The following is a 26,997-nucleotide window of genomic DNA, read 5'->3' on the forward strand; positions in this document are numbered from 1 at the left end:
AGGACAGAAAATCAAACTGTTCAAGTGGGAACAGTGTCAATACTTAATGGGTCACAAATGCAATACCAGAGACCGCATCTTGTAATTTTTGTAATGACCCTGAGGGTCATCCTTTATGTAATCATGATGACATATTTTTTTATGGCATTTCTGTGCATAACGTAAGTCGGTTTTAATGGAAACTTTGATTTTTAGTTTGTGTCTAGTTTAAAAATGAGCTGGCAGACTTCTGAGCCTGCTTATCATCAGGTTTGAATTTGAGGAAGTACCTCAGTGAGTTGGATGGTTTGTATGGCTTGAGTGATAGACACACACTGGACTGTGTTCTGGGGTTGTTGCTACAGGCTTAGTGTTCAGGTGCACGTATTCTTTCCCAGTGTCTCGTGGGACAGGCAGTTTAGTTGTTTTTTCCTAAAGACAGCTGAATTATAACCCTAAACATTTACTTTAGAACAGACAAGGCAAGTGTGCAGGCCGGTTGTGCACAGGTATAAATCAGGTAAACAGTAACAGGTTAGTGCAGAATTGCATTCACTGTGAGTAATCTTAAAAACAAATGTATTTGTGCTTGAGCCTGTCACACATATTACAGAGCTTGGAGGAAATATGCAGAAATCACTCTATCATGTTAGTAATCTAATAGAAACGGAGGGAGAAAGCAGAATGATGAGAGACAGCTGCTGCTGCCGCTGCTGCCCGGATTGGCAGCCTATTTATAATCAGGCAGGCTGGTAGTTAGATTGCTGTGCTTGGCTCTTAACACATCAGATACCAGTGATGACTGCATAGAACGCTAAGCATTTTATTTCTTTAAAGCAGTGCATATTTTTCACATTCTAAAGAAATGACATAAATGGACCAACCCAAATTTTCAGTGTTTTAAATAGTTTTGAAGGGTATAATGCTTTCATATCAGAGAACTCTGTGTAACAGATTGTTATGGATTTTCTCATGACTTAAGACATGATAGGGTAGTAAAGCTTGTTTACATGTCCTGAATGCCATCTGAAATAATGGTAGGTGAGATTGAGTGTCACATAAATCTTGGCTGTGTATGGAAATAAGTCTGGAACAGTTGCCAGCCTGTTTTGTGTTTTGCTTTTTATTCTTGTTTTTTAATTGACATTTTAAACTCATGCAGTGGTATTGCCTTAAAATTACCCTTTAAAATATTAGGGCAATTCCATTCATAAGTCACATGGGGGAATTACAAAGGCAGGCATTCATTCCACTGGGAGGGCATTTCTGGCTAGATGTCTGCATAACACACAAGGGCATAGAGCCTAAGTGACTTTTTTCACTAGTCAGATGCAGGAGTTTACCAGCTGATCTGATTTCATGGAAAGGGGAATTCCCTCCAGCCTCTTGCCTTTCCAGTGTCCCCAGCTCCTTTATTCTGAAACTCTGGCAAGCTTCAGAAATCTTTAAAAAAATCTGATATTTTTATACTGGGAATTGTCTTATGGTAAGATTATTCTAACCAGGCTAATGCTCAGCTAAGCAGTGTAGAGTATTGCGTTACATCTGGACTAGATCTGCTGTTTGGCATATTCCTGGCAAGGAGATAAGTGAAATATTTTTATGTATTGAGCTAATGTAGTTAACTTTCCTTCTTTATCAAAATGTGCTGTGAGACTGTAATTGATTTGCTGCCTTAATTCTTGAGAAAAATGAGGTCTTCTGTCTTCTGGAGGAGAAAAGGGAAAATATAGGGGTAGGAGGAGTCTCTTTACACAGCAATGTCCTTGCCTGAATAAACATGAATGTAAGGACTTCACCATGCTGCCTTGTGGCTGTGAGTTCTAGAAGTTACTAAATGAAATTAGTTTATTTTCAGTCAAAATTGATTATTTTCAATATTTTTTTAATGTTCCTTTTCAGTTTTTAAAAGTACTTGTTTTTGGTTTTTTTTCTGTAGCACTTTTTCACTCACTTCATCTCAGTCAATTATATCAGCCTAATTTTATTTTTCACTGCTGACCTGATTGTGGTAGGCATTCAAAGTGACTTACACTGAAGTAAAGCTGGTTCAGCTGTAATTTCTAGGATTTCCTTTTGTGTCTCAGAAGTAGTTATAATGTTTACGTTTTAATATGCTAGTGCACGTAAATGCCTGTTTTTTGCTAAGGTACTTCATATTAAGTTCCTTCATACTTTCAAGATATTTTATATATATTCTCAGTGACTATTTCTCCCCTAATTTTATCAACTTGATGCCAACATCATCTCTGGTGTCTCACATATGAAGATACCTGGACTTGTGCAAAGCATTCGAGACTGTCTCACACGACATCCTTGTCTCTAAATTAGAGAGACATCAATTTGATGGATGGATCACTCTGTGAATAAAGAACTGGCTCAATGACTGCACAAAGAGTTGTGGTCAATGGCTCAATGTCCAGCTGGAGACCAGTAACGAGTGGTGTCCCTCAGGGATCAGTGTTGGGACCGGTCTTGTTTAACATCTTTGTCAGTGACATGGACAGTGGGATTGAGTGCGCCCTCAGCAAGTTTGCCGATGACACCAAGCTGTGTGGTTTGGTTGATACGCTGGAGGGAAGGAATGCCATCCAGAGGGACCTTGACACACTTGTGAGGTGGGCTGATGCCAACCTCATGAAGTTTAACCATGCCAAGTACAAGGTCCTACACCTGGGCCAGAGCAATCCCAGGCACAGCTACAGACTGGGCAGGGAAGAGATTCAGAGCAGCCCTGTGGAGAAGGACTTGGGGGTGTTGGTTGATGAGAAAATGAACATGAGTCGGCTTCAGTGTGCGCTCGCAGCCCAGAAAGCCAACTGTATCCTGGGATGCATCAAAAGGAGTGTGACCAGCAGGTCAAAGGAGGTGATCCTGCCCCTCTACTCTGCTCTCGTGAGACCTCACTTGGAGTATTGTGTGCAGTTCTGGTGTCCTCAACATAAAAAGGACATGGAACTGTTGGAACAAGTCCAGAGGAGACCACGAGGATGATCAGGGGCTGGAGCACCTCCCATAGGAAGATAGGCTGAGAAAGTTTGGGCTGTTCAGCCTAGAGAAGAGAAGGCTGCATGGAGACCTCATAGCATCTGAAGGGGGGCTATAGGGATGCCGGTGATGGACTCTTCATTAGGGACTGTAGTGATAGCACAAGGGGTAATGGGTTAAAACTTAAACAGGGGAAGTTTAGATTGGGTATAAGGAGGAAATCCTTTACTGTGAGGGTGGTGAGGCACTGGAAGGGGTGGGCCAGGGAGGTTGCGAGTGCTCCATCTCTGGCAGTGTTTAAGTCCAGGTTGGACAGAGACTTGGGTGACATGGTTTAGCATGACGTGTCCCTGGACATGGCATGGGGGTTGGAACTTGATGATCTTAAGTTCCTTTCCAACCCAAACTATTCTATGATTCTGTGATTCTACATAAAAAGTAAAGTTCCATGCATATATTCATCTTCTGTGGAGACTTCTGCAGATGTTAAACTTGAAGTGTCCACTGATTCCTCAGCAGCCCAGAAGACTGGTATGCTCTACTCTGATGCATCTCAGGAATGCCTCGGTATTGCTGGTACAGCTCTGGTGTTTGCTGTTCACATTTCCTCTCATGTCTCCTTATTTCCATCTTTCATTTCACCTGTCACAGTTGATGCTTCCTGATACTGGTGTGTTAGGACTGAGTTTCCCTCTTGAAAGATGCGTGTTTGCCTCTAATAACCTCTTCAATCACACCATTAAGGAAATTGGTTAATTTCTCACTATTTTGCTTCCTATTCTAGATAGGATTTTTTTCCTGTGTTTTATGTCTTCTATGAGTGTGTTTTTTGCTTGGTAAAGGGCTTTCTGGTAAGTGCTGGGAGTTCAGTTTCCCTTTTATTCATAAAGCCTTGAGACCCACATAATTTTTCTGAAGTTTGAAGTTAGCAGTTAGTGTTTGGAATTCCAGGTGTACACCACCTGCTCTTTCCCAAAGGGATCCTCTGCAGGCAGTATTCATGCACGTTTGTGTATAAGTGCCTGGAATAGCTATCTAGTGGCTTTGTAGGAGCTTCCAAGCACGATCGGAGAACTTTGGGAGTTCATGAGCTGAGCCATGGGATACTTCTGGATATTCCCCCCCTCCCCTTTGAAACCTGCAGTAACACAATGCAGGCAGCTGTGGCAATGCTTTTAAGTTTTTGGCTGAGGTTCCAAGGGAGTGCTTTCCATTAGAGCATCCCCTGCCCAACAGTCAGATATCGCAGTTGGAGCCAACATCCCCATTTTGTGGCCTTCTGCAGTCAGGCTTTTCTTTCTTCCCCTTTTCCTTTCCTCCATGCTCCAGTGACCGCTGCCTTGTGACGTCTCTCTGCTACTGCACTGCCTTTTCTCATTGGATGTTGTTCCTTGGCTGAAGTGTGTTCCAGCCCAGGATCAAAGACCAGACCAGCTCTGGGCGAGTACATGTACTTTTCCGTTGCGTGAGCTCACATACGTCAACTGCATGTTGGAATCCGTTTCCTTCCAGTGCTCCCCAGTCAGCACCCATGAAGAAGAGTTCCTTATGTCATTATTCTCATGACCTTTTTGTTTGTGGGGGATGGAGTAAGTGAAAGCTCCAGTGAAAACGTTGACCTGAAGCACTATCAGGTTCTGTTCTGAAAAATCCAGGTGGATCAGCTGAGAGAAAGCTTGTTCACTTCTCAGGAATTACACTGTTAAAAGCACTGTGCCCTCAAGGGAAGTGAAGCCAGACTAAGAGCAACAATGTCCTGCTAGAAGTTATTTACCTTGAACTGATACGGAGTATATATGCAGTCTGTTTACCTGTGGTTGAATAATCAGAATAGCTGAAGGAGACAATGGTATTCCTTCTACTTCTGTAGGATAAAAATCCATGCAGGAAAGTGGCCTCGCAGTTTAAGCTTGCAGGCACCATTATCCTGCTTCATGATAAAACCAAAGGAGAAATGGGCCCAGGCCAGCGCTTGGTCGCCCTAACTCTGACAAAGTTGGCATTGACTCAGTGTATGCTTATTTATTCTTTCTGGTATTAAATAAAGGCCTCTCTGTGTTCTGAAGAACTAATGTGTATTCTTAGTTGAACTTAGTTATAAAAAGGTAGGCAAGATGCTAGGCTGGAAGCTGCAGCAGGGCCTGGCTGATCCCGCTGCAGAACTGAATGCCCGTTTCATTAATGATGGAAAATAATGCAACCATTTTAATAAAAACATTAGCCCAGACTGTCAAATGTCCAATGTTACACTCCTGAAGAGAACTTGTTTTCACAGGCTCAGAGCCCCATCTGCTTTTATTGATTTTAATGCCTTTAAAATTAGTCTTTTCCTTGCTTAGGCCTTGACTTTGCATTTGGGGGACGTACACTTGCATTTTTGTTTTTAAATTAATCTGTCTGTTTCCGTTTTCCCATATGTGAAGTTAAAGAATAATGAGTACTTTACTCCCTACCAACATTACAAGGTTATTGTGAAGATTAATTATGCTTGTAAACATTCCATAAAGCCTAAATATTGCCAGCAGTATTACTGTGCTTTATTAGGTATTTGCATGGCTCATCCTATAAATAAATGTGTAATGTTCAATGATGAGCAGTTAGCAGTTGATAGTTTATAAAAGAAGGAAAAAAGATTGTTCATTTAAATTCCTCCTTTTCTTTTAAAATGTACCTACTTAAAATTATTGCAAGTCAATGTCATGCCCTGTTTCAATTTGAATAAATCTCATTTTAATGAAGATAATATTAAACAATACAGGGCTGTTTCTGACATCCTAAGTCAAATGAACCACCTCACGGAAATCGCTTGGTACACTGCTGGAATTAGTGTGTATGTGTTAAATTGAATTATAACAGCCATAGTCCCTTCTGCAGGTAAAGAGCATATTTCCTCATTTATGCATATTCAGTTAATTTAGTTTTATAATTGCTTCATAAAGAGCTGAAAAACAATCTTGGAGAATCATTGAAGAATCATAGAAGAATTGGGGTGGGAAAGGACCTTAAAATCACCTAGTTCCACCCCCCTATCTTAATCTGTGAGTACAAAGCAGCTGAAGAAGGGCACGATCTACTAACTCCAAACTCTGGAAGGACATGTTCACTAAAGCCAGTTCAATTTTATGTATATTATCAGATATAAAGTATCTTATCGGATAGCCCTTCTCTGTTTAATACATCTGATTTAGATGCAAATCATGCCTTCACAAACCTCCGTTGCCCTCAGATACACAACACAGTCAATACATTGGTACTATCTTTTTTAAAATGTTTAGTGTCCTGATACAATATTGTTATTCTCCTTGCCACAAATTATAGGAAGAGATTAAAGGAATAAAATCTATTTAATAATCATTTTGAACGTAGTGATCTATATGTGAATAATTTGAATGAATGTATGTTTAGGTTTATTTTTACTTTAAAATTACATTGATCTGCTACTTTCTGATTAGTGAAAATAGGTTGAAAATGTAGGGACTCTTCCTGTGGCAGTGTTTTATAGATTCACTGCCACTGAGAACCAGATTTATTTCTACAAAGTTAAAAGAAAAAATAAATCCAAATTCAGAAAAGATTAAAATCTAGCTGTTGAAGATTTTTCTGTTCAAAGGAGAACTCACAATCAAAGCTCACTAACTTCCCTGGGTGCCTCTGTGAATAAAACGTACCTTTAGACTTTAACTGATTTAACTCAGCTGATGGCATAGGGGTACCTATAGATCTTTGTGTTTAGGAGTCATAAAGAGTGACAGCATTGTCTAGGTCTTTCTCTTTCTATCCATATGATCTGTTTTGTTTATAATATCACTGGTGGATGTTCCCTTCTTTATCTGAATACCTGGATAGAGGGTTGTGGTAGAAGCAAAGGTCAGCAGCATTGTAAGAAGTGGTTTCTTGGTACTATTCTGTCGGTTAGATTATGTCCTTGCCTTCCCTGTGCCACATGTGTGTGTTATTCCAGCCGCAGGGCTGCAGGAGATGAGGAGCCTCCAGAAAGGTGGGATTTAGAAGTAATGGAGTAGTGTGTATCAGTAGCATGCAACCACAGCCTTTGCTGTCAGCATCCAGAAGTGAATGTGTAACTCTCCATATTCAAATTACACTAAACTGAGAATTTGCATTTTGCTGTTTGATTTTTTTTCAAGAGAGTGATTCTATAGCACATGACTTTTTTAGCAAACAATTCTTTATTTCCATATGTTTGATAGGTTTTTGTATCTGTTTTTATTGGATGGAATTAAATGCAGGCTCTTTTGGGGATTTGGTATGAATTGGGATTTCACATCTTAGTCACAGCATGGTTTTGTCACACCTGTTTGTGCATGCTGCCCTGATTAATATTCAGCTGATGTCATTCTGATCTAACTTGATTTGAAGCTGAAGTCCTGAGCTCATCAGAAAGAGCTTCTCGTGGCAAATGAGAATGCTGACACCCCAGAAATGCTTCAGAAGGCTTTCAAAAACATGAGGAGTAGCTTTTCTCTGTGTATTCAAGAAGTTAAAGCAAAAGCCAACTCTTTAAAATGAGAAGCTGCAGGTCCTCAGACAATAGAATGTGTATCTCATAGTGTGCACACAAAGGAAATATATCAATTTTTAATCATCAAAGACATAGCTGATGCCATGAGAAGAACTTTGAAAACGAGTATTTAAGAAAATAATATTGTGTTGGTGTACCCCAGGTCAAACTTAGGAAAATGTCTCGATACCATGAATAGGCCTGGACTTTCAAACCATCATTATTTCTCTGTAGGTGCTGACTTTCAAATAGGAAATCAAAGAATGGTCTGTGTTGGAAGGGACCTTAAAGCTCATCCAGTTCCACCCCCCCTGCCACGGGCAGGGACACCTTCCACTAGAGCAGGTTGCTCCAAGCCCCTGTGTCCAACCTGGCCTTGAACACTGCCAGGGATGGGGCAGCCACAGCTTCTCTGGGCACCCTGTGCCAGCGCCTCACCACCTTCACAGGGAAGTACTTCTTCCTAATCTCGTTCTAACTCTACCGTCTTTCAGCTTAAAATCATTCCCCTTGTCCTCTCACACTGGCCCCTGAACATTATTAAAAGTGTAGTTTGACTTTCGTAGGTTTAACTGAGATCTTGTCCCAGTGAAGATACGCTCTTACTGTAGATACATCTGATATGCATTGGTCTTGCAGTTGCCGTGACAAGTCCTCTAACTCTTGCCCTGCACTGAGCTCTATAACTTGTCATCTCGGTAAGAAGCAGGCTTGGACACATGCAGCTTATTAGAGATGAAGAAAAGGGAAGTGTTCTCTTATCAGCATTTGGAAAGGAGGATTTTGGAGGGGGGGAACAGCAGTTAGAGGCATGAGTTACGTGAGAGTACTCAGTGACTCTGTTACAGGGAGAATGTAACTGAGAAGGCCCACTGGACTCATCTGGCAACACTTATTTGCTGGAAGCTGGATGTTGTGTAGCACTTTTTTCTCTCCTTAAAAAATGGGGGGAAATACTTGCAGAAGTAGGGTATAGTTACACCCAAATAATAACCTCATTTTTTGTGAGGCAACCAAGGGTAGAAAATGTCTTTAAGGAAAAAGGCTGTGACTGACTTAAACAGCTTTAAACAATTTAATGTTCAGTTTTCTACTTGTAGCTTGTAGAGTGCATTTTGCAGACCAGAATTCAGAGCTGTGATATTAGAGAAGAACCCAGTTCCCCTCAGTACACTCTGTATGGACTTCATTACTTTGTATACAGTATTTCAAGATGAAAGTCAAATCAAATTACCAGAAATATTTGATACAGAGTTTAATAAATTAACCCAAACAAGACCTAGGAATAATATTGAATTAATTGGTGCTTCTGATGGAACACATAGAACCTTTAGGTAACATTGGGCTTTTCCAGGTAGAGCCTCAGGACACATTCCTCCCACTAAATCAATGGCAGAAGCCCTTGCGTGCTTCCCAGTGGAATCCGGGTAGCGGTTTGCCCCCAGGATGTCTTGCAGAGCTTTGTTTGCTCCAAGGGAGGAGACCTGGCAGTGTCTGAATGATTGTAGAAGATGAAATTTTACAGTCCATGTGCAGTGGAGAGGAAGAGGTGGGGTCCCGATAAAGCAGACTGCATGGGAATACTTCATGTATATGGTATCTGGGGGTTTCAAACATAAGATTGAAATAAAGAGATGCTGGTGCAGGACAAGCATGCTCTCTCAGGGGAAATTCCTCCTCTTTATTCTCCCTTATTCCTCCATCCCGGGCAATTTTGGGTTCTTCTCTACATTGTGACTAAGAAGAGGAGATAAGAAGTGTCCCTCGCCCAAGTTCACATACTACCAGACGCTTAGAATGCTCTTGGGGGTAAAAGAGATGTACTTCTGTATTATCTCAAGCTGGAAGAGGAAATTAATGTCATCTGTCATTTTTTGGGCAAGTACTCCAACCACAAGGACATGTGCAGCCAAGCACTGCCGGAGTAATGTGGGTAGATGTCTGAGTGTGCAGAAGAGATGGGATTTCAGGCATTCATCAGGATTTCCTTTAGGCAGAATTGCACTAATGGGACTTCAGGTGTTGTAAACTATTTTACTTTCTTCTCTTACTTTACCTTCTGTTAGTTCAGAGGAATCAAAAGCAAAAGAGGAGATTGGGTTGGTAAATAGCTATTGCTTTTCAGTTTCTCATAGGTGTAGAAAGTGAAGGCTGGAAATGTCTCTGTGCAGCATTATTACTGTATTACCCAGTATGAATTGTGGAAAGTGAATTTACCAGAAGTAACTTCTGTCTCAAATTAAATACTTTCTTTTATTTAACTGTTGTGGTTAGCGTATTTCTACTGCTTTGTTTCTGTTAAAGGTTAAAGGCTTCCAGGAAGATTTCAGGCAAAGTTAATATTAATGAATAATTTTAAAAGAAAAGTTTAATTATTAATAACACCTCCGTAAGTCACTAATGCACTGGAAGAAAAATGGGAGCCTCCTGAAAGAAGGTTGCTGGAGGAAGGCTCTTCAGTCAGTGATTTCCAGCAGTATCCAGGAACACGATTTAGCAGAATATTATGTTCAGCATCCGGTATTCTCATCTTTAAAACCTCTGTTTCCATGAGCTCTTCAGGAAGTGCTGCTTGTTGAGGCAGAGAAATGCTCTTGACCTGAGGTGAGACTGAAAAAATGTTACACTTCTGTTTGATTCCCCCTCTTCTGATACATTTTTTAATTACTATGTTGCTATTTTTAGCTAAATTCCTTGCTCCTCCCTTATTTAAACTTCCTTTTCACATGATTCTAGTTTATGTAAAAGTTCTGGTAGCATAACCCTCCTTCAGTGTTCAGATGCAGATGGAAGGAAGAAAAGTTTACTGTTTTCAGTCTTTTTGCATTCACCAGTATCAGTTTAGCTTAGCTCTTCCACGTGTTAAAGGCTGGGTTTTTTTTGCTTATGAATATGAACAGCTAGAAGACCAGGTTAAGATTAATGTCTTAGTATATTAAACAGTTGTACTGACAGTTGGGGTTTTCCCCTGAAAACAGTACAAATGTCATGAAAGAGGAAAGGAAGAGGTTTTTCATAGTGTGTAGGTACATTTCCTGTAGCGACAGGACAAGAGATAATGGGTTAAACTAAAACAGGGGAAGTTCAGGGTATAAATATAAGGAAGAAGTTCTTTACTGTTAGGGTGGAGAGGCACTGGAAGGGGTTGCCCAGAGAGGTTGTGAATGCTCCATCCCTGGCAGTGTTCAAGGCCAGGCTGGGCAGAGCCTTGGCTGACATGGTCTAGTGTGAGGTGTCCCTGCCCATGGCAGGGGATTGGAAATAGGTGATCTTCAGGTCCTTTCCAACCCAAACCATTCTATGATTCTAGTGTTTGATAACGTTCAGGATCTGCAGATTAATCTCACAATGAACAAGTTAAGAAAAAACAGTTCTTGTTCTCTACAACACCAGGGTTTCTGATGCCCCGCAGGCCCCTTGGGCTTCCAGTCCTGGAGAGCTGCTGGGGACAGTGGAGGGTGGCGTGTCTCAGCCTCCACTCACAGTGATGTACAGTGTGTGGGACATCATCAGAATACACGAGAAGTGACTGAGATTTCCAGCACCTCTCTTGTGTTGCATGTCCTTGCATCAGTTTCAGTGTGTTTGTCAGTCATGTCTTTTGGGAGAAAATATTGAGGTGAATTAAATCAAACAGTTATTTATGAAAGCAAACTGGAAACAAACAGATTTTGCTACTGGCTATCACAGTCAATATGCTGCTTCCTGTGCTCCACTTGCATGGGGACATAAAGTTTTGAAACAGGGACCTTTCACTAGCTCTCAGCATGGCTCTGTGTTGATAGAGTTAATGGGATAGAGGGAGAAGTAACAAAAGCGATGTGTTGGTGGTTTTGTCAAAAACGTAGCTATTTTTAAAGTAGCATGTCAACATGCATTGGATTTCCCAGAATCTCCTCCTATTTTGAGGAGAGACACCTGATCAGACCTGTGGTTTTATGCAGGATAGTCAAATATATGGATTTGGTGCTTCGTCTTGAAGGCTGACTGGGTATTTCTTTCATATTAGGAATGTGTTTCAGTTCTAATATTGCAGAAATACTCTTGTGCAATCTATGTTTATTCATTTATAAGGCAAAAGAAATGATCTGTTGAATGGTTTGTGGCCAGGTTCAATCATAAAATGTTAGAACTGAGCAGAGACAACACAAGAGGGATATGGACCTCCTCAGGTGAGTCCAGAGGAGGCTACAAAGATGCCCTGAGGGCTGGAGCACTTCTGCCATGGAGGCAGGCTGAGAGAGCTGGGATTGTTCAGCCTGGAGAAGAGAAGGCTCTGGGAAGACCTTAGAGCAGCTCCAGTGCCTAAAGGGTCTGACAGGAAATCTGGAGAGGGGCTTTGGATTAGAGCATGCAGTGACAGGACAAAGGGAATGGCTTTAAACTGAAAGAGGGGAGATTTAGAATAGAGATTAGGAAGAAATTCTTCCCTGTGAGGGTGCTGAGGCACTGGCACAGGGTGCCCAGAGAAGCTGTGGCTGCCCCATCCCTGGCAGTGTTCAAGGCCAGGTTGGACACAGGGGCTTGGAGCAAGCTGCTCTAGTGGAAGGTGTCCCTGCCCATGGCAGGGGGTTGGGACTGGTTGATCTTAAGCTCTTTTCCAATCCAGACCATTCTGTGAATCTATGAAAGACATGTATAGCAGTGAGTGTTCCTTGCCTTGTAGTTCACTGTGCCTTCCTTTAAGACGTGCATTTTGTACAACACCCTTTTTCCCTGTTTCTGCTTAGCAGAGATGCCTGTCGAGGTGATTGATAGACTCAACCGCTGGAACATTGGGATTTGCAGTGCTTGAGAGCTCTGGAGTACCTGTTGGACCACTGGTACCCAGCTCTAAACAGTGCTTGTCAGAGGCCTGGCTGTTGGGCTTAGGTGTCTGCTAGACCTGAACATGGAAAGATTTTTGTTACATGGATGTAGACAGACCACTGTTACACACATGTGGGAATTAGTGTTTGTTTTCAGGCACCTTGGACCTTGTATGTAATACAGAGCATGTTTAAATCATCCTGTGCCACAACTCAGAAATGAAGAACCAGGTTTCTTGTAATAGTAGTTTGCTGACATTGCCTTTATATATATATATAATATATATATATTTATATATATACACACACATGTTATGTATGTGTTGGCTATGTTGTCATTTGAGGACAAATGAAACTAGACTGGTCTTTGCTGTGGGTTAGAGGAGCCCTGAAGCCTTTTGCCAGACATTCTGTTTGGCTGTGGCTCCTTTGGCCACAAGAGCTCATGGTTAAGTCTGAGAGCAGGTGTAAAGTTCCTGTTTGGATGTGCTTGGTGGTGAGTAATGTCTGAGCCGGTGTGCCAGCTGTGCCACATCTGGGGAGGGCCCCTTGCCTTGATGTATGGAGTGCTTGGGCTGCTGTTCCCACTGGCTTTCCAGCTGTTCGGAGCCGCTGGGGCACCGCAGAGCAGCTGGAGTGGGATTGGCAATGGAAATCTCTAAAGTCTTGTTGGGTCTTCAGCCAGAGCCTTTGCAATGCATGGCATGAGGAGTAAATAACACCGTGCTCTATAAAGGTTTGGTGCTGACACAGAGCTCAGCCTGGGAACAAACAGCTTAGGTAAGAGATTTAGCGAATGAAAACTTTACAGCGTAACCCTAGCGCTTCAGTTTCACTACGGACAGATTTAGCTAGCCTTTGAGAGCTGGAAATCTCTGAAGGATTTAACGGCGGTGGGTTGTTCTCATTAATACAGCTGCAAATTGCCGTCTCCGCTAATGCCGGGTGAGAACCGAGAGGGAGAGCGCTGAGCGGTGCCCACCAGCCCCGCAAGGTGGCGCCCGTTCACTCCCGCCGCGGCGGGCTCCGGCGCATGGGGGGTACCGGGTCAGCGGCCCCACCGGTCCTCGGGCCGCGGGCCGGGTCCTGCCTCCTCTGGGATAAAGGTGGAATTCTGCATCCTCCGCACCCCGTGCTGCTGCAGGACACCAGCGCCGTGGTACGCACCGTACCTGCTGATAAGGGCGTGGGGACGGGACACTTGTTACGGTAGTAGCAGCTTTCAGTGATGTGTGTCAGTGCTAATCTCTGATTTGTTACGGGTTTAGACATTGAAGAAAGAATACAGCCTTTTGCTGTTGAAGCAGCAATGTCCTCAGTAACTTTGCAAAAAAAAGAAAGTTTTATACTAACTGAATTAACTAAGGTATTTGTTAGCCAGTCTCAGGCTTGGTCACTAGAAAAGTGATGTGGAAGAGATGCTTCTTATATATTCTAGCTTGGTTTGGGGTTTTATTGGTTGGTTTTGGTTTGAATTTTCTTATTTTGTCTTTGTTTCTTCACTGTTCTCATTCTGTGTAAGACAGCTGAATTTGCAAGGTGATGTTTTTAGTTTTGTGGCTGTTTCAGCTCAGTTTAAACAATGCAAAACTTTGTGCAAGTGGTTTTTTGGGGTGTGTTTCTTTTGGAAGGGTTTAATGTGAAATACCTTTTTATATGAATGGAGCGCGGGTCGTTTCTTGGAAGACCAGGTCTTGATGTCAGGGTTCCTGCTGCTAACTTCCATGTTCTTCTGTTAAAGTAATTTTGAGTCTGATTGTGCAAACACAGTTGATGAGTGCGAATTCTTCCAGGATGCACAGAACAACCAGTGCTTTGAACAGCATGAGCTTATCTTTAGGGCTTGGTTTGCACTGACAGATTGCTAGTGTTCAGCTTTCTTACTTTCAGAGACCATTCCAACCCTAATTAATTGGAAATTAATACAGAAACATTTGTGGAGAGCAGTTTTGAGATCATATGTTTTTCCTGTGTGCACATACATGGTATAAGCGAGTAGATACAGAAGAACAGTAGAACAGCAGAACACAATAGGCAGAGGAGTTTGGTACTATAATTGGATTTTGAATAACATACAGAACCAAAAGTATTCACCTGTCCTCAAACAATACTTATTTGTTCAGTGTTGTTAGGACTTTGCATAGCTGCAAACAGGAACATCAGTCTGGTATCAGTGTTGTTAAGATACCACATAGCTGAAAACACAAACATTGATTTGATACCTCTGAAATCTAAAGGAAGGATGCATTTTACAGATGCAATCACTTAAATGTTTTGGCACGTAAAAGCATTCTTTTAACTACTTTTGGGTTTATAAATGTTAATATATTTTGGCTTTAATCTGTTTGTGAAAAGCCTGTTAGAAGCAGGGAAGTTATCTGCTTTTCATCTGCTTCTTCCTGTTCTGTTCAGCAAACTTTGATGTATTTTATGTGGTTTTACTGAATGGGAATTTAGCAGAGGTGATCTAACATATTTAATCTCTTGTGTTACCTTCAAGACTGATAATACCGGTTCAGTTCTAAAATTACCATTTACCAGCTCCTAAACAACATGTTGCTTTAGTTTCTTGTGCAGGTGATTTGCTCTATTTCAGTATAATCATAATGTCAAGGCAATGGAAGAGTGATTTTTGGTTCTCTAGTCTCATGTACTTTAATAATCCAGGAAAGATCACCTACTTTTTTGATTTCCCCTCCCAAGTGTGTCAGTTCTGGCTGAAACACAATGTGTTCTAATACATACATTGAAAATGTAATGTTAGAAATTTTAACACAGGTTTCCTAATAATATTTTGGGTCCTTGAATAAAATGAAGTTCAGCAAAATTCCCTCTTAGGGTTCCTTTGATGCTGGAGCCAGTCTGTAGGAATTACTTCTGAATATTTTAATATTATCATACAATCCTAGACTAGTTTGGGTTGGAAAGGACCTTAAAGCTCATCCAGTCCCAACCCCCTGCCATGGGCAGGGACACCTTCCACTGGACCAGGTTGCTCCAAGCCCCTGTGTCCAGCCTGGCCTTGAACACTGCCAGGGATGGGGCAGCCACAGCTTCTCTGGGCACCTGTGCCAGCGCCTCAGCACCCTCACAGGGAAGAGCTTCCTCTTAATGTCTAATCTAAATCTCCCCTCTTTCAGTTTAAAGCCATTCCCCCTTGTCCTGTCACTACATGCTCTTGTAAAAAGTCCCTCTCCACATTTCTAGTAGGGCCCTTAACCTGAAGTAAATAAGAACAGAATTCTAAGTTGTTAATATTGAGCTGGGTCATACCGCAGAGCTGTTTTTAAGGGGATTTCTTAGACACTTTATGAGATAACCCTTTTGTTTCTCCGTTGTGTTCGGAATCAAACAAGCAAGAAGCAGATATCCCCAGGGAGATCTGCTCTGAGTCATTCCACTGTGGCGAAGTTGGTAGGAAGTGGTAATATTCTTTGATTCAGAGAAATTATGCCAAATCGGGAGCACAAGCCTTTTATAGCTGCAAAGTGGAAAAAACACGTTTCGAGCTATGAACACGCTGAGAACAGTCACTCAGTTCTAATTGAAAACTGTCAGTCGGAGAGGAAGGTGTGGGTGGTATTTGTGAAACAGAGTGGATGTCAGCAAGGGCAGAGGTGCTGAGCTGTAGCGCCTGCGTTAGCATCAGGAGATGCAGCTGTTAAGTGACTGCTGCTCTTAGCAGCAAGGTGCAGGGTAAGTGTGGCTGCTGTTTTTAATGACAGACAGAGTAAGTTATGCTGTCAAACAGCAGTAGATGCATGAAGTAATGGGGCAGTAAAAGAGGGGTCTGTGGAGTCGAGGAAGAGGTGTTCTAGGGAGTCAGCTCAGGGCTTCTTATATCAGCTGTGTAAAAAGTAGTATAAACTGTCCAGAATTAGTGAAGACAGGGCACAGGCTGAGCATCACTTACCCAGCCACCCAGCTGTCCGTTGACTACACATGGAACCAAAGGCTGATTTGTTAATTACAGTATTAGAAGAGTTGAATACCACCCTAGGTACGCAGTGGAGATGGCTTTTCTGAAGATAATGAAGATACCTGTGCTGTGGTCAGCTGAGGTGCTGGAAGACTACACATACATTGCAATAGTACGTAGTGTTGATTATAGCCAGAGCATGAAGATCCCAAGAGGACACAAGTAATCTGCATGGATATGTACCTGTGTACCCTGAACACTTTCTTAGTTTCAGATGTTGGGATTCACTGAGTTTCACAGTCAGCAGGAGCACCAGGCAGCTATAACTCTGTGATAATGAAGATTTATGTTGCTGAGTTTCCTCAAAACTGTAGTGTTTGGGATCTGTGTTTGCAATCTGTGGGTTTTGTTGGTTCCCTGGTTTCAGTTTTCTTTTGCCTGTGGATTTTTTTCTGTTTGGTTTTGAGTTTTGTCTTGTTTTTTAAGAAAGTATTCCTTGTAGGGGTCAGTAATGAGTTATGGTGCTGTAGCTGCATGGAATTGATGGTTGAAAGACGTAGTGGAAAAGATGATGCTGTGCTATTTGTGAGTACAACTTTCTTCTGTATCGCTGCAGAGTGAAAGTTCATGCTTTGAAATGTCTGGGCTATGTGACTGGCAATAGAGTCTGTGAGAGGAATCCACTGGCCTGGCTTTTTGACCCAGTCTCTCGATATGTACACCACATTATGAATAGAGTAACTTTAACTGTGTGACATCAAGCAGCTTTCCTTGCAACTTACATCTCCTTCCTGCTGTTATCTCTGGTTCATTCTCTTCTTCCCATTAAACTGTTAGAATTCTAGTAAGCATCAGCACTTCACAAATTCTGTTTTTCATCATGCCATTCCTTGTCTTCTGTTTTATATGTGAAACGCAGGTAGCAGTTACAGAAAATCACAGAAAGGTTTGGAATTGAAAGGACCTTAAGATCATCCAGTTCCAACCCCCTGCCATGGGCAGGGACACCTCACACTAGAGCAGGTTGCTCCAAGCCCCATCCAACCTGGCCTTGAGCACTGACAGGGATGGGGCAGCCACAGCTTCTCTGGGCAACCTGTGCCAGCGCCTCAGCACCCTCACAGTAAAGAACTTCTCCTTATATCTAATGTGAGCTTCCCCTGTTTATAAGTTTGAACACATCACCCCTTGTCCTGTCCCTACCGTCCCTGATGAAGAGTCCCTCTCTAGCGTCCTTATAGGCCCCCTCACGTATTGGAAGGCTGCTGTGAGGTGTCCACACAGCTTCTCTTCTCCAGGCTGAATGTATGATGTGACTATATACAAAGTTTAAGCAGCGTAGTCTGAATTTAAAGCCAGTCATGTCCAGCTGTGTCCTTAGTCACACTTCTCCATTCTGATTCATCACTTCCATTTAACTCCCACTAGCTGAGCAGTCTTCAGGTATTTAAATCTGTATTACAGATGTGATATTTCATCCCCCCTCACTACTGAGGCACTCTGGTCATTCTGCAGGAACTCCTCGCAAATCCCCAGAACACTTCTGCTGATACCATCACCGCAGCATGTGTCTGTGCCTCCACGTGCTGTTGCTGACAGGAGCATGGATAGCATGTGGCACGTCAGGAACACAAGCTGCCTGCTCTGCTGTGCTGCCTCACCCCATACATCGTGCTGTGATGTTCACAGGGTAGACAGCTTTAAACAGGAGGGCTTGGGGTGGAAGGGAAAGGAAGAGGAGTGCTGAGAAGCAAGGAGACAGGCAAGTGCCAACCTGGGTGTGTGCCCACCCCAGGCACATTCCCTAAATCCACAGTCCTCAGGTTGTGTATTAAATAGGGGAATAGGCTCCGGCCCCAGGAGCAGGCACAGCTGATGGTACGAAGGGTGCCTGTTCCTGTTGTCCTGGGTGATGAGGAGGCACTTGCAAGCCAGGCTGACTAGTCCTTGTGTAAACAGTACTGGTTAGCAGTGCTGCTCTATGAAGTGAGTGTCTGCAGTTTTTAATAAAGTGTTTAAAGATATCTGTACAGACCCGGATTTCAAGGCTCTCTGTTCCAATTTTAAATGTTACAGTCCCTCTAATTTTGGCTTATTTTGACTAGGCACAGCTGTTAAGCCTTTCTCTCCTCTTCTGCCTCTCCTCTCCCCAAAGAACATAAGCTCCTAAAAGTCCATGGTTATATGTCTTACTGTTAGCCTCTCTGCCTATCATGTATTTAATGAAGGCTATTAACTACCTGGTGATTAAGTTGAAAGAAAGGTGAGTAACATGAAATAGGGCAGTGACTAAAAAGAGAAGGCAATACCCAGTTTATATCAGATTTAAAAAACAAAATAATGTGTCTTAAAATACGCATTTATTAAGAAATTGTTTATCTGGGTTTGTTTTGGGAACCACATCTGTGTATGTCACATCTGAAGAGCTTACAAAAAGCTTTTACAGGTGTTTCTTCAGAAGGCGTTCTGCTCCTGTTGCCTGAAGTGGCTTCCCTGTTTGCAGCTGCCCAGCATGCTGAGTCAGTGCCTTCGGGAAGTCATCTCACCTCACCATTGTAATAGGTGACCCGTTGTGCTACTAAGAGCACACAGTAAATGTTGGTGGTTTTGTTACTGCAATATCTCACATCTTCAGGTAGAATATGGAGTGTTTTCTGCACCCGAGTATCTGCTGCAAAATGTCACAGAAGACCAAATTAGGGATAAACAACAGAAAAACCCTATCTGAGAATATAACTCAGGGAGTTAAACAAGCCCTACAAAATGGTGGGATGCCAGATTTGCCAGTTTATAATGAGTTAAGTGAATTAATAAAATCATGTTATTTTGGGGGCCTGCTTTTTGCTTTTAGTGTCTGCTGGTAATTTCCTGGTAGCCCAGTTTTAATGAAAACATTTACTCATGTAAATGAGGGGTTTGGTTTGTCTGCATTGACATTATTATTTATTTTAGCAGGGAAAAATCCCTCCTTTCTTTATCATCTACTTTCAGGATTCTTTCGCAGTGTGCTGAGGAAATGTCATCCTTCCTGTGACATTCATGTTTTGTTTGGGTTTTTTCTTTCATTTTAGTTTCTCTGAAGTAGTGTAAACTCAGGCTTAATTTGATCTGGCATCCCCGCGGTGGAACGTTTGTAAGTATCTTGTATTGTGGCCCATCTGGGTTGTCATAGAAACCAGAGACCTCCATCCTCCTCCTTGTTGTTGGAAATGGAATGCAAACAGGGCATCAAAGTGACGTTTTCCTAGCACAAGTGAGAGCCCTGGGAAGAGCTAAGCAGAAAGGTTTCTTAACTGGTTTTATGCCTTGTGGCCTGTTGTTAGAGTACACCCTATTTTCTCTTCAATATGTAGCAGCTGGGTAGTAGCAAATACGTGAGCATCGTGGTAAAAAAAAGCCAAGCTTGTGTGGTTAATTGTGTGCACAGCTTTTTCCTCTCTCTCTTGATGTATTTGTCTTGGATTGGGCTGCTAACTAGTAAGGAGGTGCAAAGCATGTTACTGCAAATCATGTGCACTGCAAGGCGCTGAAAACCAATTATGTAGCACGTGCGTGTGGCTTCACATTTCCCTGCGCTTGTCCTCTCTTGGAAGAAAAAACAGCTGAATAAGTCTCGCAAGCGTGTTAAAAAGTTTTCACTTGCAAAGCAGTGGCAATGCCAAGGGGTCACTGCTCAAAACTGCATGGTTTTAACAGGTAGAACTGCAGAATCATGCAGAATCCCTTCCCCCCCGCACGCTCCAGCTGTGTACTCAGCACTTCTGCCTGCTGGTGAATGGTCCTGTCTCCTCTCCAGGACAAAGAACCTTTGAAATCGTCACTGAATACGAACCAGTGCCGCCCGTTCTGCACGACTGTGGATCTCCAAAATCAGTTGAGAAATGGCTTTCTAAATAAGCGACTTGCTCATCAAGCAAGAGACAGGCTCCGTCAGCACAAAGGGGGCACAGGAACAGTTTGGTTTTGTGTGTGGGAGAAAAATGTTAGTACAGTCTGTTCATGCTGAGCATGCTGTTGCTGGCCTGAAAGCAGCTGCCTCTGTAGCCTCCGCTGCTGGTGTGCTTTCTCCAGCAATGTGGGTCACTGATCTGCTTTAAATTGAAGGAGGAAATCACTGCCTGGCCCTGTGCTAGGAGATGGATCCTCCAGTTGGGAGAGATAGTGTGAGAATCTGTGCTGGGAGTGTTAAAAGCTTGGAGGAAAAACTCCTCTTTCCTCATCGCTCTGGTAAACTGGAAGAGGAAGATGAGGAATGTGGAGGCAGAACGCTACAAGCCTGCGGTATTTGTCTAGCTCCTAATAAATACATTTGAAATGCAGAGCAGGAAAAGGTCACTGAATTATTATTACTATTTACATAGCACTAGCATGTAGTAAATATTTCAGGAGGTTTTTGCAGGCTGGCCTGCAGAGCCTATAAGCCACTTGTGCAATTCAAGACCAGGTTTACAGGGTTAAATGGAGCGTGGTTTGCTGGTCACTATTTGCATGTGTATATACAAAGCATGGACTTCATTTCTCCAATGAGATAGTTATTTCTAACACCATAGGCCTTGCACTGCTCGTGTCACCTCAGACATCCCTCTGGGCATAAGCCTGATGTGTGAGAAGGGGCTGTGTGACCAGAAGTGTGTCCTGTTTTCCATGGCAATCTGATAAAACACAATGCTTTCTCCTGCCAGCCAGAAAGGACTGATAGTTGCTTGTCAGACTTCATTACTTTTCGGTTCAGCTTTACATTGTCTGTGAGTGTCCTTTGCTTGTGTGAACCTGTTCCTTTTTACTCCTTTCTGTGTTTCCTGATGGGGCTTTTTGAGCTTGTTTTTTTGTTTTCCTCGGAGCTTCCTCGCAGCTGATGACAGCTTGACTGTCTTCCTATGCAAACTGACAAGCGTGTTTTGGATTAAGTGTGCTTTTGATACGAGCACATTTATATGATCCTCCAGACAATTACTCTGAAAATCCTACTCTGCTTGTCATGAATGCTGCCTATAGAGAGCACAGTCAACTATTCCTGTTTGCACATTAAGCTCTTTACATTGGTGGTGTGTTTTATTTCTGCGACACCCATCACACACTGACATTTTTATTGCAGGTGGCTCATATTTTCTCAGCCTTTGCTCACGGTGTTTCTTTTTTTGACATAAAGTTAGATCACTACTTACTTACATGCCCTTGTGTGTATTTACTGATGTGTGTGTGTGTGTGTGTGCAGTATAGATCTTTTAAAAGCCTCTTTCTTCTGCTTACATCCTGCCCCAACTGCAGATGAAATACAACAGAGGATAGCTTTATCAAAACAAACAAACATGCCCTATTTTCTTGACTATGTGCCCTGTCATATTTGTTAGAAAACAGAAGGAAACCCTCAAGCTTTTTTCCCCAAACCCCCCTGCATTTCTATGTCAGTTCGGTTTATTCAGAGGTTAATAGGAGGGAAAATGTTACCTCAGCTGCTTCCTTCTTCTAATGGCCCCCCTACCTGCTCCCTGATGTCGAAGCTCCCCTTCTGCTTATTTTGTGGAGGTTTATTAAGGAAGAAGCTTATTTTTACAGACTGGAATTTAAAAGGGAACTGGATGATCTTAAGGTCCTTTCCAACCCAAACCATTCTATGATTGCATGACATTACGTGTATGAAACTTAATTAGACTCTGGCTGCAAAGACAGTGCAGCATTAAGGTAGTTCTCCAGGCTAATAACAGAGCTAGAGATCCCAGTATGAGTGAAGTTAGCAGACCTGAAGACACAAAGCAAGATGGCTTTGCTCTACCAGCCTGGGTTTCAGTTGCTAGGTTTCTGTAATCTTTCAGCCTTTCTCAACAGTGCAACATGTGCTTTCTTTAAAAAGAAATGAAATAAACTCATCAGTGTGAAACCATGGGGAGGGAAACTACTGTTTTGTGATGTACAGCTCCTAGAGACAGGTCTGATAGAGATAGCTCAGAGGGACCTACTGGTGCTGAGTTTAGAAGTCTCTGTGTTCTGAGCTAACGCTTCCAAACATATTCACAGCTGAACTGTGATGCAACACATGCTGAGTGAAGGCCAATGGAATAATACTTGTGAGTTTCACTAACAATGTCTGATAGCTCTGAGTGCAGGTTTAGCTGGTCAGACCGGTTTGTAGCATGAAATGTGTTCATCTGGCAATATATTGCATGTTCTCTGCAATAAGGAGCAAGTCAAGCATATGGTGTGAAAAAAGAAAGAACTTATACTTCATTATGTGATGAAAATACACAGTAGTTTTTGTTTAATCCTTTAAAAAATAGTCAGTTTGCCTTTTAAATCTCGCATGGGCCTGCAGAGGTGAAGAAATCGTGGTCTCCCCTAAAAGCACACTTGTTAGGTATGTTTAGTATTGCATAAAGAGGAATTATGAGAGGGCTTATTTTCTATTTCTTACCTCTCTTTGACAGAGAACTCCTTGGAGAATTACAGGAATTCATCAAAGGCTTCCTCAGAGTTCATTTTACATCTGTAGCATTCCCAAACTGTCTTTAAAAAGTCTTAACAGAATACTAATAACAAAAATACCTTCTCTAAAAGCCCCCCAAATACAGAGTTTTAGCCAGTTGCGTGATGGCTCTCTTCCCACCATTTAAACTGGGGCTCTCACGTTTATATTTGTGATGTCAACAGTCACTCAGCCTTCAAGGGTTATTAGAACAGGTTGACAAGCCTCAGCAGTTCTGTTCCTGGAGTCCTTGACCACATTGCATGTTTCTGGATGTGCTAGGTTAAAAGATCTGTTCACTAACCTCATGGCCCTCCAGAAACCCTCAAGAGATCTTCTTTATCGATGTAATGAAAAAGGAAAGTACTTGCTTACTTTTGACAGGTCTTATGTAAAAACAGAATGGTGAGCCAATGTAGAGCAAAATATTTTCTTCTAATTCCCTAAGAGGTGTTGGGAAAAGAGCAGAGAAAGTTCTGAAGAGGCACATTTCTCAGGTGATTAGCTGCAAAAAGGTCCCATCACTGCAGTGTTGCACTCTTTAGAGGTGAGTTGGCCCACTTGTCAGAATACAGTATTCCGAATGATGTTAGCAGCCATGGCTGGCTGCTCAGGGAAATGGAAGCCCCTCTGCAATGCTTTACTCTGAAAGCGGTTTCAGCACAGGAATTTCAGAGCTTTCAGTCACAATTCTGTAGTGTACTTCAAAAGAGATGAGTGAGCAAGTTATAGGGGCTGCACTGTCCTGACAAATTTTAATCCCAGCTCGAACAAGATTTCATTGCCTTGAAGCACTACAGCTACGCTTTCACAAAACAAGAGATACGGATGCTTTAGGTAATTTTATTCAACCCCCTGATCACATTTGTTTCAAATTTATTAGGTTTGAGAGCAAACATGATCTTTAGGAGAGAAATAATACCTGACAAAATTCATCCTGCATCTTGCGTTGATATCGGATGCATCCCAACAATAGTGTTCCTTGTTCATCCAAGGAATTATTGTTACAAAGGTCCTTTTGTGTGCACTTTGAGCAAGCCTATCTGAGAGGAAAGAACTAACTGCCCTCTGACCAGCTTTCCTGAGGCAGCCTCAGTAGCTTGACAGTTTTGGAATGACTGTGTTCGGTCACATCCATGAATTCTGGATTTGCATCACATGTTAAAGGCTTAGATAGCACAAGTTAAATTGCATTAAGGACTGAATTGGCATCTTTACATTAAATTTAGGAAAATTTGGAAAAGGTGGGCCAAAATCTACTAGGAAATTACTCAGAGATAAAAACCAGGTTTTATGTTAAAGGTCTCCAGTGATCACTCAGAAAACCAAGTCTCCTCAGGGTAATTTAGGTGGGTTCAGTAGCAGCATTTACCTTTCAGAAGGTCCACCTCTGCTTCCTTTGCACTGGAGGGGATCTTTGCCAGGACTCTGTTCCATTCTGGACAAGGATGGTGCTGGATTTGTAGCTTGGCTTGTAGCACAAGCAGATTTTGTTTCAGACACTTCAAAGTTACCAAGACTTGCAAAAGAGCAGCTCATTTCAAAATATTAGCTGAAGGTTGGGAATCTTACCCTAGAAAAGAAGGAAGTTATATTTATTTATGGAAATGCATGCAGATATGAGTATCACAATACATTAAACAAACAGGGGAGGGGTGGGAGAGGATGATGGAGGTAATAGCAAAAACAGTATTGCTATCACTCACTTATACAGGCCAGCTCCAGATACAACTTTATGCTGCGAAGTCATCTGAAACGGTTAAAAATCCTGATGGATAGTATAAAATGTCATTTGAAAGTGCAGGTTCTGTAGTGTTTCATTTATGTTAAAAAATAAGTTGGATTCTGTTCCAGATTGTTTACAATCCCTCCTTCCAAATTTGTTTCCCTTTTATCTGTGTAAGCATGTGCCGGTGCTGTTACTCAGTATACACAAATGCTAATCTACCTTCGTGCACATGGAAAATAGCTTTCCTGGCACTGACTTGAAAACTCCCATAGAATACATTATTAATCGAAGAAGTCTCTCTTTTTAGAAAAGCCTATCATTTACGTGGTCACCGTTGAGAAGGTTATAGATAAATATAATGCTGTTTGTTAACAGTGTGGTCTTCAGAACATACAACAAACAACCCCAGATACTGAAAGTGCATTTAAAGCAGATTTACATTTCCAAAGTCATTTTCTTTCTCTGTACTCTGGCTGCATACACTAACATGATCTAATTATAATGTAACGACAACTTCTTTTCTATTGCCCTGCATGCTTTAATGCTGTAAATGCATTTCTCTTGGCAGGTCTCCGCAGTGAAGTGAAAGCATGGTAACCATTCAGTGCCCTATAGAGAATAATTCCCTAGTTCTGCATTGGCTTTCAGATATGCCTCTATGAAGTTCAAGGCGTAGAGCTGTGAGGAAAGTGGGTAGGGTGAGGCTGGAGTCCATCTGTGTATAATTTAGCTGCATATGACTGCAGCTTCAGCCCGGCTTCTGCTAAGCCTGCAATGCTGAAGTGTTCCTTTAGTTACACGTGCTGGTCTTGCAGCCTCTGCTGAGCCTTATCAAACACAGCCAGTTGGTGCTGCTGGTATGAAAGCACAGGGGGGCTCTCATGTGGAAGGTTAATGGAGTGTAATTAGAAAGAAGAATGAACTGCTCAACCACTCTATCTCACTCTACCTGCACTGAGAGTGACAAGTGCTCTGATCTTTTATAAACCCTAGAGCAGAGGTTTAACAGTGTAAAATTATGACAGTATAGCTGTCAAACAAGCACGCACACTGTGAAGAAGGAGTATGACCTTATGGATAGGAATGTTTACATTCCCTTATGTGGTCTCTCTTAGTGCTTTTCTTCATGCTAGGTATTGTCCATATTGATACAGCACGTCTCAAATGCATTTTCCTGGGAGGTGTCCATCAAAGCCAGGAAAACCTTTGTGTTGTGCGTGTAGCTTCTTCATGTCTGCTTCTCGCATAACTGTTACCTTGCAGGAAGAAGCGATGGCACCATCCTAAGGCGTTTTGATACCAAGGAATTAAGCTTTCATAGAGAAGAGTTCTGATGGGAGCAAGAACAGCTCCTGGGGTTCTCATTCCAGGAACTAACTGAAATTTGAAATTGCATACATCATTTGAGATTAGATGCTAATGCCTGATCCTGTCTCTTTAAGTTAGGTGTTGTGTACGCCTATTGAAAGCAGCCATGTTCATAAAATACTTTTCTGTTGTTCATCTGGCATGAAGATTATTTTTTCTTGTAAAAACGTTCTGATAAACTTCAGTAGCGGGAAGATATTGCACATCAAATCCAAAAAGGATAAGGAGATTAACCAGTTTAACTCCCTGCATGTTAGAGGCCATTCTACCCCAGTACTCCTGCGTGATGTCTCCTGACTTCAGGGAAACAAGGACACTTTGGTTATCAGGATACTAAGTTTTTGTCTTCCACATCCTTGTGTTCCAGAAAACAGGACGTGGATTGAGCTGCCAGTTATTCTGAAGGCCCTTGCAATGTCAGCAGACTGATAAGGGAAAGTTTGCCCAGCTAATCCTAGCAGGCAGTCTGCATCCTGCATTGCAGTGGAAGGGGAAAAACATCCCAGCAAGTCTGACCTGGGGAAATTTTTTTCCATTCCAAGTCTAAAATCAAGAAGAATCTAAATATGTAAAGAAGGCATAGACTAGAAGGCAACAAAAGAAGAAGATGAGCTTCGCTAGCTTCTTTTGTCTGGCCGTGGCAGGTATCTTGTGTTTCAGAGGAAAGCAAAAAACCAACCCTGAGTATATGTGGTTGTTTGTGCTCTGGGTCTGTACATGTTCTGAAGAGCAGGGCTGTCTTTACACAGGTCTGCTGGAGAGGCATGCTGGGAGCAGTGCTGGCACTTGCACTGGCCTTGATAAGAATGAGCAGGGGCTTCTTAGATCCCTCCTCCCCTCACACGTACTGTGCAGTCTCTTCCAAAATGTAAGATGAAGCATTTCCTTTACAAAGCTGTATAACCTTGTCTTAAGGACTTCAAACCATGGTAGGCCATTGCCCCTCACAGTTTGTTCCAGCATTTAACCATCTCTCAGACTTATTTCAAGGTTGAGTTGGTCTACCTTCAACTTGCAGCCACAGAATCATCATTTTGCATTTCTCAGAGAAACTAAAAACCCTCCCAGCATCAGATTTCTGTGTATAAATATCTATATTCAGAAGTCACCTCAAATAACTGGGTATGCTGAGCCTCAGTATGCCTCACATTACAGTGTTGTTTGTTGGGCCCTTGATTGTGTTTGTGGTTTTCCTTTGAACTGCCTCCAGTATCTGTGCATCCCTCA

General features: G+C 42.3%; 1 protein-coding gene across 12 annotated transcripts in view; it reads left to right on the forward strand.

Moving 5' to 3' along the window:
• The window catches only part of PHF21A (PHD finger protein 21A), a 132,142-nt gene that overhangs the window by 69,182 nt on the left and 35,963 nt on the right, over positions 1 to 26,997 (forward strand). Inside the window, exon 1 of one of the 12 annotated variants that reach the window (XM_061343436.1) lies at positions 24,980 to 25,091. The exons of the other annotated variants lie outside the window; for them this stretch is intronic. The gene's annotated coding sequence lies outside the window, so the exon portion shown is untranslated. Of the gene's footprint in view, positions 1 to 24,979; positions 25,092 to 26,997 lie in introns of those variants that run through there. 12 annotated transcript variants of the gene reach the window in all.

This window comes from Neopsephotus bourkii, unplaced genomic scaffold (genome assembly GCF_033783945.1).
Source record: "Neopsephotus bourkii isolate Nb327-2 ecotype Australia unplaced genomic scaffold, CSIRO-AGI_Nbou_v1 NB_1825, whole genome shotgun sequence".
In the NCBI taxonomy this organism is placed as follows: Eukaryota; Metazoa; Chordata; class Aves; order Psittaciformes; family Psittacidae; genus Neopsephotus; species Neopsephotus bourkii.